Consider the following 20,402-nt stretch of genomic DNA (forward strand, 5'->3'; position numbering starts at 1 on the left):
CCCTATTTAATCTAGTAAGAAAATTCCAAGGATGTTTTAATATTTGTGTCTTTAAATCATAAAATTATTTCAACTTACAGTCAATATAAAGGATAAGTCTTTGAGCCTGTGGCAGAAACAATTAATTTAAAGGGGGGGGTTAATCACATCTTTATGGACTTTGGGTATTCCAAACATGTTAGGGATCCTGGGGAGTGAGTTTACAAGAAACTTTTAAGTACTGTTGTCAATAGCTCCCTGCATTAAAAAATCATGTAGCGCCATATCAATCTTCCTGTACGAAATGTTTACCTCATTCCTAGAGACATTGGTGTAAATGTCACCTTGATATAGTAAATTCAACATTCTACCCCCATAATCCATTTTGTCCATGATTACTAATGCACCCCCTTGTTCAGTTTTATAATGCGTATGTCTTTATTAGAAACTAAACTGTACAAAGTATTCACACAAGTGCAGCAAGTACAACCGAACATAGACTTGTAAAATAACCAGACTGGGATCGACGTCGTGCAATGACTTTAATGGAAAAACGGACAGCCAGTAATCCATAGAACAAAAACAGAAATCTCTTAGCGCTTTCACCCACATATAACAAGGGCATCATCAGAGTAAATCCACAACCTTTTCCAACCTCTTTTCAAGTAAAACATACACACGTCCCCACTCAATCAACCAATCAAAACAATGTCTAAAGACTCATTCATTAATAATATCTAATTCTATAAAAAAAATTATAAAACATTTATAAAAACAGTCGTATGTATTTATATACACAAATTCATGTTCTTATGTTAGTAGTTTGTTTTTAAACTGTACAAAGTGCCTTTTTCTTCTCTTGTCATATTATAATAGGGCTTCCTTCTGTGTTGTTTGCTTAAGTTATCTCATTCAGATTCCACAAAATACTCAAAATTTTGTAAAATCAGATGTAAAGGAAGATTATATGCATTCTTTTTCCTCATGCACTTTTCACTATAACAAGCATCTTGTTTGTATATGACCTCAAAATTAACCTTCCTTAAAAACAACTTGTTGTCAATCACGGTCTTACTCATATTAAAATGCTTAGTGGGAACAAAAATCAGGGGGTGGCCACGGTGGTGCAGCAGTTATCGTTGTCGCCTCACAGCAAGAGGTTTGCTGGTTCAATCCTCAGCTGCAGTGCCTTCTGTGCAGATTCTGCATGTCCTCCCTCTGGTTGCGTGGATTTCCTCCAGGTGCTCTGGTTTCCTCCCACATCACAAAGACATGCTGTAGGTGGATTGGACACTCTAAATTGCCCTTAGGCATGATTGCGTGTGTGTGCCTTCCATGGAAGGTTGGGTGCCGGGTTGGCAACTCTACACCATAAACACTCTACTGCCAATCATGAGCAGACAGGTGATCTGCTGTGGTGACCCCTAACCGGGAAAAGCCAGAAGAAGTGGAAATGAAAGTCAAGCCCCTTTTGAATATAGAGAAATGTGTAGAATCCATACTAATACCACTGTAATTGTACACTTTAAAATTATACTAGAAGTTGTATATCTTTAGTTCTAATGAAGTTGAAGGTGTTTGAACAAAAATGGTAAACTGTTGTGTTTTACTTGCTGTGATTTATTAAAGAATTTGGGATTATACCTAAGGACTACTTATTTCTGCTAACTGTTGTTCCGAAGGCAGTGTTTTGTGTTTTAATGTTTACATAATGTATATACTTGATGTATACAAAGTTAACATAAGCTTTACTCGGAGGAATAGAGCACATTACATAGGCAGGTTTACTATATGCATTATATACACATGTTTTGATATAGACAGGTTTGCATAGATTTAGGCAGGATTACTATATATACACATGTTTTCATGTAGGCAGGTGTACATAGACTGCATAGGCAAGTTTACTATATACATTATATACACACATTTTGATGTAGACAAATTTGCTATATACATTATATATACACATTTTGATGTAGGCAGGTTTACATACATTACATAGGCAGGTTTACAATATAAATTATATACACAGATTTTGATGTAGGCAAGTTTATTATATACATTATATACACAGGTTTTGATGTAGGCAGGTTTACTATATACATTATATACATACATTTTGATGTAGGCAGGTTTACATACATTACATAGGCAGGTTTACTATATACATTATATACACACATTTTGATGTAGGCAGGTTTACTATATACATTATATATTATATACACATTTTAATGTAGGCAGGTTTTACATAGATTACATAGGCAGGTTTCCTATATATACTTTATTTGCATAAGTTTTGATAGGTATTTTGATATTGGATTACAGCTATTGATTGGAATGCTTTGTGGGGTGATGTGTGTACTAGTGCAGGTATTTATTAATGATTGTCACTAAAGAATTTACAAATGGAAACTTCAGTTAGGTGTTTATTTAAAATCTTCTTGAAGCCCGTTTATGATGATGAGGACCTAATTTCAGCAGATAGTTGATGCCACATGGCAGGACCTAGACAGGTGAAGGCTTTTTCACCAATTTTAGTTTTAAAGCATGTCAGTGTGGTGGTGGTGGGGGGGTTAGTGTAAGAATATACTTCTGGGAACTTTTTACAGTATAAGTTTGTGATTTTCATAGTAGTTTTCACTAAGGGAGTGGCGGTAACCATTTTTGAATATTTTAAATTAGTTCATTTAAAAGGAATGTGTCCCTCTCTGTCACATTGAGCCATTTTAGTTGCTTAATATGGTTACAGTAATGGGTATTAGAGTTTGACAGAAGTACAAATCTGAAAATTATACTTTAGTTATTTGATTTTGTGTGTATTGTATGATAATGGGAGAAAAATAGAGGTATCCCATATTTAAATTTAGGGAGGATCACATTTTTGGGTATGGAAGTGAGAAACTGTGTAATATAAATTGATTGGTGTCATGACTTTTATTAAAATATTACCTGTATGTGTTATGAATGCTATTGATGAATCAAGAGTGAGGCCTAGATATTTGCATTCTGAGGCATTTGGAATAATACTGCCTTGTAAGTCTGTAACAGTAAGATGAGGTATATTTGGTAGTTTCAGGGCTGTTATCAAGAGCATAGCACTGTTTTTTGTGGTGTTAATAAATAGTTTATTATTAAGTGGCCACTAGTATTTACTGTGAAGATTTTATGCAATTGAGACTGGAGAATTGTGTTTGTTTTGCTAGCTTAAAGAAATAATATATCATCAGCACATAATAATGCATTTAGTGAGGAAAAGTCATAGGTGAGATTACTTATAATGTGAAAAAGCTGGAAGGGATCAAGAACTGTGCCTTGGGAATGTCAGTTTTTGTGGTTCTCTTTAAAGTGCATCAGTTACTGAAGTGAACCTGAAAGGTCCAGTTCTGGAAGTAGTTTTGTAATCAGCTGATAAAATGCTTTGATTTGCTAAGGTTTTTATAGATGGCAATAAAAATGCAATAGCAGGTAAAATGCTGAAATTGATTTAAATGAGAACAATTATTAACAACACTTTTGCTGAAAAATGTTGCAGACTTATGCATCTCGGTTGCTCTGATTTTTTTAATACCAATACTTGTTTCTAAACAGGTTTTACTTTGCTTTATGTCAGGACAGACAAAACTGCAACAGTCAGTTACCACTATAACTGGTCATAAATGCAAAAGTGTAGTTAGGTGTGCCAGCTGCTGCAATCAAATCAGGCCTAGTAAAATGCAAACAAAATCAGAAATTCTGAGCAGAAATACAAGCTATCAGTCAGTAGTTTTTCTGTACCAAAAGCCACTCAGAGGAATAGAACCCATGATATAAGGTGCATAGTCTATTGCTGCATGCAACCATCCTAAGTAATAGATGTCAATGCAATCTCAGGCTTCTTCAAACTGTCATATGGTAATGCATTACAGTTACACATTGATGCAGAAAAGCCACATTCCTGCTGATCAAATATACCTGTTTTCTACTTGGCAGCCATGTAGAGTCAGTGGTTGGTATCTCTTTATCGGAATTTTCAGTGCTTTCTTGCCATGCACTTAATAGTTCTTTACCTGAATGGACAACACTTTCTTGGTTGTTACCGAAGTTCTATTAAAATTTTGCATAAATGTACTTATTAGCTAACTAATTAGGTAGTATTCTCCAAAGTATAGAAACTTCCGTTTGAACAGCTTTATGCTTGAATAATCTGAGATACCAAACTGAAGGTCCTGTTTACAGTAGACTTTTTCAGCTTTGCTGTCAATGGCAATTACATTTTGAACACATCAGAGATACAAACGTTCAGCATCACTGTGTTTATGCCCTTGTGTAGCCTGATCAGCGTGTTCGCTGTTTCCTATGGTTCACTGTATGCACACATTTAGTCTACATTACTTTAGCCTTCTTACCCTAAATCTCAGTGGTTAACACATTTGTGGCATTTCTGTGTTATCATAAATCGTGGAAGTTACAGTGAGAGAAATATCCAACAGCCACTTTAGACCTCCTGCATTTCTAACAAAACTGTCAGTGGAATTAAGCAGTGAGTTATGTTATTATAGTTTGAGATAATTAAATAAATTACCAAAAGTGCACTGATATTTTGCAGAGGAATTGCTTTTGATATAAACCATAGAAGCAGAGACTAGAATAAGGGGAGTTTTTTGTGCTTCTAGATTAGACAGTGGAAATGTGTACTTACTTTCTTTTCCTTCCAAGATTAAGTTCCTTGAAGGCTTTTAATTTATTTATTTACTTTTTTTGGAAATTGACTCATCTTCATAGAAATAGTCAGTGGTTCTATATCACTGGATTACTCTTCTGGAGAGGATATGCACATTTTGAGCAAAAAGAATAACGTTTGGAATGAGTTGTATCTGAATTTAAAATCTAACCATTCCCGGTATTGTGTTGTAGCACCGGAATGACTGATTATCTTGGCTGATTAATACGTGCTTCATGTTGGCTTTAGGCAGTGGTTTGTAGTACAGATTAACCTGAATGTCTGAGGAATGTGGTGGAGATTTTAAGCAGAACAGGCATTTAGGAAAGGGAGTGAAGCACTACGTAAAAGACCAGAAGGGAAGGCATTGGCCAGTAACTTAATATAAGGAAAGTAACTTTCATAATGTTCATGGAAGGTATGATGTAGATAGAAAGAGCAGTACTAATAGGATTGGCAGGACAGTAATGGAGGCAGAATAAAGCCTGTCTGTTTTAAATGATTATATTTGTCTTTGCTAGTGCTCATTTAGTTTTGTTTGTGTATGGTTAGATGCTGATGCTAGTTTAGCTGAGTATTTATTAATGGCTGGATGCTGGTTCTAGTTCATCTCATTCATCTAGGGTTGTATGCCGGTCCTACTTTAGTTTACTTAAGAATGGTCAGTGCAAATTTAATGTATTTATATGTAGTTGGTGCTGATCCTATTGTTTAATGCTGGCCAATTTTATTTATGAATAGACGGATTCTCATGCTACTTTATTTATGAATAGTTCAGTGCTAGTTTAGTTTATTTGAATATGGTTAGGTGCTGATGTTAGTTTAGCTATCTATTTATTAATAGGTGGACGTTAGTTATAATTTATCTTATTTATGTATATTTGGATGCTGGTCCTACTTTATTTTATTTATGGATGGTTGGATGCTGGTGTTAAGTTTATTTTATTTATATATACAAAGACATGTGTCTGGAGCATCTGGAGCATTTCTCCATGGGCCTCTGCTGAAAATAGGCTTCATTCCAAGTCAGACTTTCCTGGTAAACAAAGGCTAAATAAATAAATATATAGTTGGATGCTGGTCCTACTTTAGTTTATTTATATATGGTTGGGTGCTATTGGTAACTAGCTTATTTATGAATGGTTGGATACTAAAAATTAGTTTAGTTTATTTATGAATGATTGGATGCTGGTGCTAGTTTAATTTGTTTATGTACGATTGGATGCTAGGGATAGTTTAGTTTTTTTTTATATATGACTGGATGCTGGTACTAGTTTCAATTATTTACATATGGTCAGATGCTGGTGTTAGTTATTTTATTTATGAATGGTTGGATGCTGGAATTAGTTCAGCTTTATTTATGAATGGTTGGATGCTGGAGCTAGTTTAATTTATGAATGGTCAGATGCTGGTGTTAGCTTAGTTTATTTATAAGTGGTTGGATACTGGTGCTTGTTTAGTTTATGAATGCTTTGATGCTGGAGCTAGTTTAGTTTGTTCATGTATGACTGGATCATGGTGCTAGTTTAATTTATTTATGTATGGTTGGGTGCAGTTGTTTGATTTGTTTATTTATGAATGATCATATACAGATGATGGTTTTGCTTATTTATATTTGGTTGAATACTGCTGCTAGTTTATTTTCTCAATGGACTGATGCTAGTGCTACTTTAGTTTGTTTATGTGCAGTTAGATGCTGATCCTAGATTAGTTTTTTTTGTATATGGTTTAATACTGGTGTATGTTTAGCTTTTTAATGTATGGTTGGATGCTTTTGCAAAATTCTTTTATTTATATATGGTTGGATGATGTTGCTGTTTTAATTTGTTTATGTATGACTGGATGCTTGTGCAGGTTTAGTTTGTATATGAATGGTTTGATGTTAGCGCAAGTTTAGTTTATTTATGACTGATCAGATGCTGGTGTTAATTTTTTTTACTTGTACAGTGTTAGATTCAAATTCTGGAGTAACGATTTATTAATGGCTGGATGCTGGTTGTTGTTTAAATTTATGCATGGTTGGATGCTGTTGCTAGGTTAGTTTATATAGGAATGGTTGGATGCTGGCACTGGTCTAGTTTACATATGAATGTTTGGATGCTGGTGTTAATTTAGTTTATTTGCATATGGTTAAATGCTGATGTTAGTGTAGCTTTTTATTTATTAATGATTGGATGTTGGTCCTCGTTAAGTTTATTTATATATATTTGGATGCTGGTACTAGTTTAGTCTATTTATGTAGGTTTAGATGCTGGTGCTAATTTAGCTTATTTGAAAAGCTGAATGATGCTGATAGTTTGGTTTATTTATTAATAGTTGGATGCTGGTCCTAGTTTAGTTTATTTGTGGTTTGCTGTTGGTGCTAGTTTGGTTTGTTTATTTATCCACGGTTGGATGATGGGACTAGTTTAATTTATTTATGAATGTTTGGATGCTGGTGCTAATTTGGCTTATTTATGTATGGTTGGATGCCAGTCTTGGTTTAGGTTGCTAATTTATGGTTGGTATCTGGTGTATGCTAATTTAGGTTATTTCTATATGGTTGCATGCTGGTAATAGTTTAATTTATGTTGTATGGTTGGATGCTGGTATTAGTTTAGTTTAGTTTATATATAATTGAATGCTGGTGCTTGTTTCATTTATTTATATATGCTGCATACTGGTGCTAGTTTAGTTTGTTTATGTATGTATGGATGCTGGTCCTAGTTTAGTTTATTTATATATGGTTGGATGCTGGTACTAGTTTAGTCTATTTATGTAGGTTTAGATGCTGGTGCTAATTTAGCTTATTTTTAAAGCTGAATGATGCTGATAGTTTAGTTTATTTATTAATAGTTGGACGCTGGTCCTAGTTTAGTTTATTTGTGGTTGGCTGTTGGTGCTAGCTTGGTTTGTTTGTTTATCCACGGTTGGATGATAGTTTAGTTTAGTTCATATATAATTGAATGCTGGTGCTTGTTTCATTTATTTATTTATATATGCTGCATACTGGTGCTAGTTTAGTTTATTTATGTATGTATGGATGCTGGTCCTAGTTTAGTTGATTTATATATGCTTGATGCTGGTGTTAGTTTACTTTGTTTAGGTATGGTTGGCTTGTGCCACTACTTTAGTTTATTTATGAATGGCTAGATCCCTCTGGTAGATTAGTTTATATAAGTATGAAGAACTAACTCCAGGGTCACACTACAGTGGGGAAAGGGATGCATCCCTTTTATTTGCCTGCAAGTACTACTTGTCAGGCAAATGAGTTTCAGGCAAATGAGTTACAGTCAAATGAACTTTCGGACAAATGAAGGTGACACACACACACACACACACACACACACACACACACATATATATATATATATATATATATATATATATATATATATATATATATATATGTCTGTGTGTGTGTGTGTGTGTGTGTGTGTGTATATACATAGGGGCTGTGGATGGATGGATGGCTATATATCTCCATATATATATATATATATATATATATATATATATATATATATATATATATATATATGTCTGTGTGTGTGTGTGTGTGTGTGTGTGTGTGTGTGTGTGTGTGTGTGTGTGTGTGTGTATATATACATAGCGGGTTGTGGATGGATGGATGGTTATATATCTCCATATATATATATATATATATATATATATATATATATATATATATATATATATATATATATACATACATACAACCTGTATGCTTGCCTCTGTGTAATGGGATGAAATAGTCTGTTGTCAGTAGGTGTAACTGAGGGTGTGATGAGCGAGTACTTCATTGTGGTATGCATGTAATATACAATTAGTTGCTGAGGGTGTAATGATAGGGTACATTCATTGTGGTATGCATGAAGTATATAATGTTACTTAGGTGTGATGAGAGAGAGTACATTCATTGTGATATGCATGAAGTATATAATTTGTTACTGAGGGTGTGATAATAGGGTACATTGATCATGATATGCATGAAGTATATAATTAGTTACTGAGGGTTTGATAAGAAAGTACATTCATTATGGTATGCATGAAATATGTAATTAGTTACTAATGGTGTAATAGAGAGTGCTTTCATTGTGTTATATGTGACACCCAACACTGCTGCCAGTATACAATGGACACTGATATATGTTGTCCCCACCCTGGGCCAGTAATCAAGGAGCCTGAATCTTTACTGCTGACACTGGAGAGGGACGTGCAATTGGAATACAAATGGAAACACTCAGTATTTCCAGATGCAGACCTCTCTGCATCAAGTACAATTTCCCTTAAGAGCACACAGGGAACACATGCAGCCCGGGGTCTGGATGTCTCTATATCTGTCTCCTTCCAGATCCCCAGTAAGACTTCCCACTGGTACAGCTGTAGGGTTAGGTCCTCAGCCAAGTGTCCAAGCCAAGTCCTCCAGCACCCTAGCTGTAAACTCAGTGCTTCATGTCCCTACCCCAAGTAACTGACTCACACCCAGAAAGATTTTATTTTCACACACACACACACACACACACCTAGGAAAGGTTGGCACAGGTTTACCTGCTGTGCTCCCTTCTGCCCAGAGTATAAGGTAGCTATCACTGCCACCAGACACTTCACAATCAGTTACTCAAAGGCCCTTAACAAAGGGTGTCCAATTAAACTGTGCAATATTAATACTAATACAAATGGCAGTAGCTCACCAAGATGCCTAGGCCTTCTGGAGTGGCCTGCACAGTGTCACCAAAAAAAATATAAGTACTCTCAAAGGTTAGATACTGTCTACAAGAACCAGCCACAATAAAAGTATTAAATATATTTAATAATTAATAATAAAAGTACATGAAAATACTGAATATATATTCACAGTAAACCACAGAGTTCAAATCACAGAAAATATTGAAAACAACATTGATGGACAGACTCATGCAAATAAAGAAAAACAATCTCTAAACTAAGCTTCGCTATATTCTTGACTGAATCTAAGGGAATTTACTGTTCCCTAATAACTTACTTGGGCAAGGCAAGATGAAGTACATGAACAGTCTTTCTAGTCAAGCTCCCAAACAGAATACTCTGTATTCTAAGATTCCTAGAAGCTGAGATCCCTCATAAAATCCTCCAAAGCTAGTTACAAAAAAATCAGCACAGATTCTAAAGACAACCAGTAAGCATTCTATAGCTATATCAAGAATCTCAATGGCAACACTCAGATCTGCTCTGAGTTACAGCACAACGGCACCAAATATACAGAACCAACTGATATTGTCAACATCCTGGCAGATAGGTTCAGTGCTAACTTTACCCCCCTTGTCACCCCCTAAAGGGCCCATCTCTATACCAGAAGAATGCAAAGTTCTTGTAATCACAGCTGCACAGGTAAAAACCACACTCTCCAAAGCCAAGAACACAGCATCCATGGGACCTGACAACATCCCAGGCTGCATTCTACATGAACTACAGAATGAGCTGGCACCCCACATAAGCACCATGTTCAATCATAGCCTCACCTCAGGCTTTGTGCCCACTGAATGGCGCACAGAGACGGTTATCCTACTCCACAAAGGGGGAGCCACCACTGGACCCTGGGAACTACCACTCCATTAACCTGACGAGCCTGGTCTGCAAGGCCATGGAACGTATCATCATGGAACTTATAAACTAAGACATTGGTAATCTCCAAACTCTGGACCCCATCCAGTTCAGGTTTGTAAAAGGCAGATCATGTCTCCTAAACCTGATAGACTTCTTTGAAGCAGTCACCAAAGCCGTAGATGAGGATAAGGTGGTTCACACAGCCTATCTAGATCTCACCAAGGCTTTTGACACCATCCCTCACTCTGGAATTATAGATAAACTCACTAAACTAGGTATAAATCTCTATGTCACAAGATGGGTTGCCAACTGACTCACTGACAGAATCCACACTGTGAAAGTAGCCGACTCCAAATCTGACTTCAGACCAGTGACAAGTGGAGTACCACAGGGTTCAGTCCTGGGTCCTCTCCTGTTTGGTATCTACTTCTCTGAAGTACAGGCTAACACAGAAGGTCTTTGACTAACAAAGTTCACAGATGACTGCAAACTAGGAGCCATAACCAAAACTCCTAACGATGTGGACATCCTACAAAAGGGCCTCACTGAGACAGATGCCTGGTGTCAAAGTCATGGCCTCAAGCTCAATGCCAAGAAGTGCATTGTCATCCCTTTTGGTAAAAACTCTGTACCCATGAGCTACCACATAGGTGGTAGTCTACTTAACACCAAAAGTGTGATAAGAGACCTTGGGACACAGGTAGACAGTAGTCTCTCCTTTGATAATCACATCACCACAGTAGTCAGGAAATCCTTCTACATGGCACACCTCATCACAAACGGTTTCTCATCCAGGAAAAAAGAGGTCATTGTTCCCCTCTATTTGTCACTCATTAGACCAGTTATAGAGTACAATGCCCTTTTTGGTATGTACCTCACAAGACATGTACAACAACTGGAAAGGCTGCAGAAACTCCTCACAAAGAGGATTACCGGCCTCAAACTGATGCTCTACTCAGACCATCTCAAACAACTCCAGCTTTACTCAGTCACATATCACCTACTCAGAGGTGATCTCTGCCTAACATACAAAGCTATGTCAAACCCAGAGCTGTTGGACATGCTCCACTTAAAGAAATCCTAATCCCTCTGAGCTACACGCTATAGGGACCTAAACCTTGTCACCGCAATAAACAGAACTTGCTGGAGAGATAGATTCATGTCCCAGAGATTTCCCATACTCTGGAATAAACTACCTATCTATATCAAACAAAGCTCCTCATTAGCACTCTTCAAGAAAAATCTTGATGATTGGATAAGAAATAGGAAATTCACCCTGGGGATCACCTCTGTGGCTCTGCTCAACAGAGGCACACAAAAATATTTTTCTCTGTGGTGAAAGGGAGGTTACCTTTTTGGCTAGGATTATATAGTCCCTAGGGCCAATAGCCTATTACCTACCTATGAACCTATGAACTACCTATAAAATATAATATCCAAGATGACTTGCAGAATTACCTCATCTGGTTACCTGACTCTAGGTTCCCACAATATCTCATTTTGAAATTTGAGAGCAGACATTAGCAGACTGCTGCAAAACACATTTACAGCTTTTCTGGCAATGCTTAAAAGAAAAAACAGTTACAACACTTCCCCCTTCTTTACAAAAGCTAACAGCTAATGGCTGCTCCTACCGTCTTCAGACCTACTCAGCACTGTGGGGTGCCATTCAATGATTTAACAACTCATTTATATTTCCCTTATTTTTCTCAAAATGAGCCAGTTGGTTAACCATAGCTTTGCCAGTGTCCTCTATTAAAACATATGCATTTAATTCAGATACCATAATACATGTACATTTCTCTTCATTTCAGGAGGTTGCAATGTTGATACATTTTAACACAATTAACACAGGCAAAGCTTACAAATACATTTTCAGCACAAGCATCTGTACAAGTCAGCTTGATATACAAATGACATATAATTATTTATAAAATTCCAACTAGCTGTGCTGGCACATGTCTTACATCGACTGCCCTACTTCTCCCTGGCATGACAGGCAGTACGTCCTACTGTCACATCTCTCCCCTCTCTGAAGACTCAAGCAAGTTTTTCAAGTGACCCTTGGGAAACATGACTTGAGAGAAATAAGCCTATCTGGGCTTCTTTGTCTTGAGATTCCATCTGCCTTTGCATTGCCAACCCCATTACCATGTTGCACTGCCATATCATATGCCTGCAACCATAGACTCCAACATAGTAACTTGGTATTTTGCTGGCTGGCTTCCTGTAGCCATAGATCCCCATCAGACTCCTCCTGCTTCTACTGCAAATACTCAGTGCAAGGGCCTCCTTGTCATGGTAAGGTTTCATCATGTTAACATGATACATTCTGTGCCTCTGCCTCCTGGCTAGCAGTTCTACCATGTAGCTAACTTCACTGACCTTCCTTACAACCTTGAAGGGTCCCTCCCAAGCTGCCCGCAGTTTATTGTGTCTGACAGGAATGAGAACTATCACCTACTGTCCCAGAGCATACTCTCTAGCTCGAGCATTCCTGTCATGCCAGACCTTTTTCTGCTGTTGTGCTCCTATTGTCACAGTATGCATTAAGTATATAATGAAATTTATAGTTAGTCATTGAGGGTATGATGATAGGGTATATTCATTGTGGTATGCATGAAGTATATAATTAGTTACTGAGGGAGTGATGAGAGAGTGCACTCACTGGGGTATGCATGAAGTATTGTTTTATTTGTTATAATTTTATTTACATTTGTTAACCTGGTAGTGTCCGACTGGGCAAGTAGCCCATTTTCAGCAGAGACCTGGGGAGAAAAGCTCCAGAACAGTAAAAATTAGTAAAGAGTCCAAGTGGTCATGAACACAAATATTAGCAAAAATGTAATTGACAAAGTTACATAAGGAAAAAAGTAGTCATGAACAACAAATATTAGCAAAAAATGGAATTAACAAGTTACATAAGAGAGAGTTAGTCATGAAAAACACATAGTAATACTATAATACAGAGATATACAGAAATCTATCAGAGAATAAGCAAGTCTGTTTGGGAAAAAAAACATGGGATTATAAGCAGTAGCTGAGAAAGGGAGTTGGAAGTAATAAGAGGAAGAAACTAGCCAGGTGCAATACAGGGGCAGAGCCAGTTGCTATTGAGATAATCTTCTGGGCCTTTTTTAAATGAGGACATGTTGGGATTGTTGTGGATATGCTGAGGAAGAGCATTCCAGTCCTTAGCTGTTTTATAAGAATAGAGGGAGTCGCCATGATAGTTGTGAGACTGGGTAACTTTTAGCATTAGTCTGTTGTAAGACCTAAGGAACCTGCAGTTAAAGATAGGTTGGACCAGGCTTGAAAGTGCAGGGCTGTTACTAGGGTTATATATGACTTTAAGGACAAAGGTAAGTTGGTTTAGTGTTAACAGATTGGGGACTTTCAGCCAGCTGAGCTGTTGAAGAACAGAGCAATGATGAGTTTTATGGGGTTGATTGGTGGCAAGCTTAGCAATTTTTTTCTAGCAGGACTGTAGGTTATTAAGTTTAGCCTTACGTTGGTTGGTAAAGATATGTGAGCAGTAGAGTAGGGTTAGTCTACTGGCTAGTCTGGCTTGGTGTGTAAGGTATGGTTTGGCACTATATAGAGCTCCAAGTTTGGTGTGGACTTTTTTGATTGTTAAGGAGATGTGTTTATCACATTTTAGATATCATCTATAGCAAGATTCAATTTTTGTACCATTAGAGGAGTGAATAGGGAGAGGTAGTGAGCTCATCTTGGTTGATTTGTTTGTGAATATCATTAACTTAATCTTGTTTGGGTTTAGGATGTGTTGATGGTTGGAGAGGTAATTTTTAATGTCCAGGAAAGATTTTTGCATTTTGTTTTGAAGTTCTTGGGGGAAAACGTCAAGCAGATGAGAGAGGAATCATCTGCATATTGGATGACTGTCGCAAGGTGGATGGCAGAATTTAGGTTGTTGGTAAATATGACAAAGAAGAGGGTCCAAGTATGGATCCTTGGGGTACCCCAGTAGATACTGCTAGTAGTGAGGAGAGTTAGTTCTCCCATTTTGTAGTCTGTTGTCAGTTAGACAGCTGTGGAACCATGTAAGGGATGATGAATTTAGATTGTATGCTGCAAGTTTTTTGAGTAGCAGTTGGTGGGATACAGAGTTAAAGACTTTTGACATATCCAGGAAAATTGCTGAGACTAGCTATTCTTCATTTTTGAGGTGATGAATAATATCAGTAAAGATTATTAGTGCTGTGCTTGTACTGTGTTTAGGTCTGAAGCTGTGCTGAGAGCTGGATAGTAAGTTGTTTGTGGTGAGGTGATTCATGAGTTGTTGGTGTATACATTTTTCTAGGATTTTGGCTGTAGCAGAGAGTATGGCAATGGGTCAGTAGTTTGAAATATCTCTAGAGGGGCTGCCCTTGTGGAGGCGTATGATGTGTGAATTTTTCCAGAGATGAGGCACATAGGCACATACTATTCTGAGATAGCATGATTGATTAGAATGGATAGGGGGTAGACGGATGGAGCAGCTACTTTTAGACGTTTGTTGGGTAGATGGTCGGCAGCAAGACAGACGGGTTTTAGTTTACTTAGGAGTTTTTTTATGTAAGTAGTTTGAATGGGTTTGAAGGAGAAAGAGTTTGTGTTCTCAGTGGAAGGGGAGAGGACTGTGAGTGGTAGGTTTTGCTCTCTGTCTCATAGGGAGGTGATAGAGCTAATAAAGTGAGAGTTGAACTGTGAAGCTAAGGGCTCAGACATATTAAATGTGGAGGGAGCAGGTGTCAAGGTTTTACCAGGGTTAAGGAGGTGGTTGATATTTTGCCAAAAGTTATGTGGGTTGTGCTGGTGCTTTTGTTGGAGAGTCTAAAAAGTAATTTTTTTATCTTTGATGACATGTTTCTTAGCTTGTTTTCTTAGTTGCTGATATAGGGTGAAATCACTTTTGTCTTTGCTGGTATGATATCTTGACCGGACTCTATCCCTTTGTTTAATTAGAAGTTTAGTATCATTAGATAGCCATGGTAATTATTTGGATTTGTGGCTTATTTTCATGGTGGGGCAAGATTATTTAAGATATCAAGGAATTTGTTGTTGAAGTATTCTACTGCAAGGTCTAGTTGTAGGTTTTTTTTTAATGGAGACCAATCACAATGTTGAAATAATAGATTAAATGTGTCAGGGGAAGTTATTTCTTGCTATTAGTGTATTTGAAAGAATGCAGGATTGGGTTTGAATTATTTTCCTGACTAGAAATGTAGGGGCATGGTCACTTAGTGTGACTGGTAGACAGCCAGCTTGGTAACCCAGGTTTGGCTTGTTCATTAATATCTAGTCAAGTAATGACTGTGTTTTGGAATGTTTGTCAGTGCAGGGGGGACAGCTTATAGTTTGGGTGAAATTGTATAGGTTAATAAAGTTAGTGGGACAGTCAGAGGAGCAGGAGAACCAGTCACGTTTAAAGTAACCTAGGATGATAGTCTCTTGGCTGAAAGAGAAAGCAGACCAAGAGTGAAGGGATTCTATGTTGGGAAGGTTGTTACCTGGGGGTAGGTAGGTGGCTATGATATTAATGGCTTTGTGAGGATTAATATGTAGGAGTGTAATTAGAATTTCAGCACTGGGGATGTCTGAGTAGTACAATTTAGTTTTTCTATTTTAAGAGAGTTTTTAAACATAATTACCACACCCCACTTCTTCTGTTTAGCCTATCTTGTCTTATAATATTGCAACCATTAGTTGTAATTTCAGAGTCTTTGATGTGGGGCTTTAACTAGGTTTCAGTTATGATGGCTATGTCTGGAGAGTAGGTGGTCAAGGTAGCATGGAATACAGTGATTTTATTTACAAAGCTTCTGAGAATGAAATTGGTTATTAGAAGAGCTGAGTTAGAGGTTATAGGTAGTGAGGGATATTGAGTTGCTTCAGTGAGATTTTGGTTTGCTGTAGAAGAAATTAAGTATTGGGAGAATTGTTGATTAGGAGAGAAGTCACATTTGGGGCCTGGGTTGGGATGGATGTGAGACTGGAGTTTAATATGGGTTAAGGAGTGCAATACTAAGTTTTTAAGTTTGGCAATTAGTCGGTTATACCTGTACATGGATAGCCGAGGGCTGGTGGAATGTATATGTTTGAAAGGGAAGAGAGCAGTGTTGTAGTTGTAGTATAGATTTCAAATCAAGTGTTTTAAGAACAGGGGTTACCCAGATTATTTGCAAACTCCCCCCAAAGATAGTAACAACGTAATTCTTAATGCTAGCCATAAGCGAGGTTATTTTGGACATTTTAGTAAATCTTATATAGATAAGGTACAATATGACATCAAATTTACTAATGATGTCAGATATATCAAAGAAATTATTCATAAGAATTGGAAGTTACTTTATATGAATAAAGAATTGAAAAATATGGTGGGTGAATACCCTATTTTCAGATATAGTAACTGTCCAAATCTAAAAAGGCTACTATGCAAAGAGAGAATATTACACACACCCTTGGACATTAGAACTAATTTTAGGCGTGGAACATTTCCATGTAAGAAATGCTGTGTATGCAAGTATATCAGTGACCAACAGACATATGAAAATCCACAGACTGGCTATAAGTTTACTCCGAATTTTTATGCCACATGTGATACCACAAATATAATTTATTTGGCTACATGTGACAACTGCAATGTCTACTATGTGGGTATGACAACACGTAGGCTCAGAGATCGAGCCTACAACCACCTATATGACTTACGGAAGATGAACATCAGTAATGCACTAGCCAGACATTGTCAATTATTTCCATCTCATGTATTTAAATTTAAGGTATTACAGATACTTCATCATAATAGAAGGGAAGGTAATGCACTAGGCACTTTTCGAGTTGAAATGGATATTATTACTTAGGGCATGTGCCAGCCTTAGCAAACACAGCCCTCAATATTAGACCAGCACTATTATAGAGACACCATACTAGAGGTTAGAGCAGAAATTTATTAATAGCATGTATGCAAGCTGTAGTTTTATATAACAGGGATATATGGATTTATATACCTTACATCATTTTATTGTTTTAACTTATACAACAGTGTTAATAACAAAAATATATGTTTTTCTATATCAATATGTTCACTTATCATTACTATTTTGTAATCTATTGACTGATTTATTTTTATTTTTATGATATTTATGTTTATGATTAATATATACATTCTAATTTAATTTTATTTTATTTAATTTTATTTTATTTGATATACTTATGGCCTGGATATACATCATTATCAAATAGTCATATGATGTAAGCTATATGCTATTCAGTACTAATATGAATTAATTTATATTAGTATATATGCTCAGGCTTAAGAAAGATAAGTATATTATATTATGTCGTTGCCATAATCAATAATTAGAATTATAAACACATATTTTTTTTAGTTGGGTAAAGTGTATTCTGCATGTCAATGATTTATTATTTGTATAGATGTGATTTATGAAACACTGAAGGAAAATATTATATATTTTAACATGTGTTGTATACATCTTTAGAACCCAATATAATATAGGGTGTAAAGAGCTGCATTTGCAGGAAGCGTTTTCTCTATATGAAGTATAGCTTTAAGTAAATATAAATGGTACTAACTGATTAACAACTGCTTAATTGTTTTTAACCGCCAAAAAATTAATTAATTATAGTATGCCATACTATATAAAATGTATTCATTTTTTTAAAGAATTTTGTAACCTGATGAAGCGCACTTGTTAGGTGCGTGAAAGCGCTTGTTTTACTAAATAAATATATCTGCTGCTTATCGTGGAAGCTTCAGTGATTTGTTGAATATAGTTGTAGTATAGATGAGAGCTGATATGACTACAGGGTTTATATAGAAGTTGAGGAGAAGGGTGTGTGAGTGTTAGGGAGTGATAGTGTTTAATTTCATGAATATGGAGGTCTGTGGCATTATAGGCTAGGTAGAGAAAACATAAAAGCATTGCGTGGTAGTAAGAGTGGTAAAGCACCATAGTGGGAGGAGATGAATGATAAAATAGGGGAAGTAGAGTAGTTAGGGGTGGAGAGCTGTGGTTGGTGATGGGTATAGAGCTGTGAGAATAGTGTGGATTGGGAGAGAGTGAGTGTAAAAGTATTGTGGCAGGAGGGGTTGGAAAGATGTGGGAAGTGTGAGGATTGGTGAAATTGCTAGGGTGTGGTGTACCTAGGTATAAAAGTATTGCAAGAGGTGGTGGATGGGAATTGGGGTAGGGTAGGGGACCAGAGTGAGACCGAGTATAGCGAAGGTGGAGCAGGCAGAACCCAACCACAGTACCCAGGAAAGGTGGAAAACAACCAGTAAGATTCAGTAAGGTAAGTAAGATATTCTTTTTAAGATCCCGTAAAGTGAAGTAAAAAATACAAGTTGTAGCTATGCTTGTAACATGTATGCTATGCTTTTAGCACTTACTGGGAAGTATGGCATTAGACTTAGAGTTTAGAATATTTATATGGGACCGGGAGAAGATTTAACCAAACAGCTGTCATCCTTAGCAAGGTGTGCACCAATGCATTAATGAGTTAAACAATTGAAATATCTGTTATAGAACGAGAGTATACATAAAGGTACACACTGTAAACATACACTTTGTTCTTATGCTTGTAGCTTGATATATTTAACCCAGTTTGTGGAGTTCCAGCTAGGAGCAGAATGTGTGATCTGCTAGGGCAAGGGACAGTTTGCAAGTTTCTGAGGCTCAAGATTAAAAGAGTGAAAAGAAAGGACAGTGAGTTAGACAGGAGTAAGTAGTGAAGAGGCAAGAGTAAGACACTGCAGCAACTAATAGGTTAGGTACAGAATTCAAACCACAGTTGTTGTGTCTTTTCGGCTTTTCCCGGTTAGGGGTCGCCACAGCGGAACTCCGGTCCGCTAATGATTGGTAGTTGATTTTTACATGCCGAGTTACCAGCCCTAACGCACAACCTTCAATGAAGGTATGGCCATTCATGCATGTCTCCACGCAGAAGACGCTCTAGCTGAGAATCGAACCGGACAGTGTCTTACTGCGAGATAATGCTACCACAGCACCACCACCACGGAGAATTCAAACCACAGTACAGTACAATAAGTATATAATTAGTTACTGAGGGTGTGATTAAAATACCATTTTTGGGAGGGTGCAAGATGTGTATAATTAGACAGTTAAGATATGATGATAGAGTATCTTCATGGGGGTGAAGGGGTTGTATAATTAGTTATTTTGAGATAGGTGATACAGCACCTTCATTGGAGGTTGCAGGATGTGTATAATTAATTACATAGGGTATGTTACATTGAGGGGTAAAAAAGGTGCATAATTACTTACTGAGAGGGTATGGTGATAGCATACCTTCAGGTTCAACTGTGAGTAAATCTTGATATACCCACAAATAGTAATGTATTATTCCTATTATACAATCACATTATTTAAGAATGAAATTACTTACCTTTCTTAAATTATGTATTTCTATAAGGGTACATCAGCCTTCTTCCATGTTGTCTTCCCTAGGCTGATATCCTGAGCATGTGTATGAGACTTACGTTCCCAGTCTTGCTCAGTACATCAGTGCAGTACAGGAATAGTGATGGAGAAAACAGAATCACCATTACTTTTTATAACTATTAAAAACAAGAGAGATTTATGAGTTCAGTGCAAACATATATAGAAATTCTGGTAGGTTTCTGTTAGTCACATTTGTACTTTATACTTAAAATCAGTGTGTACACAATCTTCAGTTATTAAACAACAAATGAATGTTTCTATCTTATACATATAAAATGATGGTGTTTAAGAATGTTACATATGTAAGATGTTCAGAAAGTGTAAACAGCATCTTTAAGTTATTACAAAACTTTATAAAGGAAGTTGCCTTTTAAACAGTAATTTGAGGGTATGCGTGTGATTTGTTGTTGTGGTTAATACTTTTCGATTCAGTGTATAATGTATTCGCTATTATGGATACTTGTTCTGATGATGATTATTGCAGAGTCATGTGTTTCACATTCTGTTTAAGGGCTCTTGATGACTTTCCCATGCTGATATGAACAGTAGAAGAATAAGAACCAACTGCATTGGATTTGACATTTTTATACATTTTCTTTCCTCCATTCCCCCCAAAGTAGAAATCCATGCGCAGTCAAGATGAACTTACAGTCTTCACCTTAAAG

Source organism: Protopterus annectens, chromosome 8.part0 (genome assembly GCF_019279795.1).
Source record: "Protopterus annectens isolate FY-2018-M chromosome 8.part0, PAN1.0, whole genome shotgun sequence".
Taxonomy (NCBI): Eukaryota; Metazoa; Chordata; order Ceratodontiformes; family Protopteridae; genus Protopterus; species Protopterus annectens.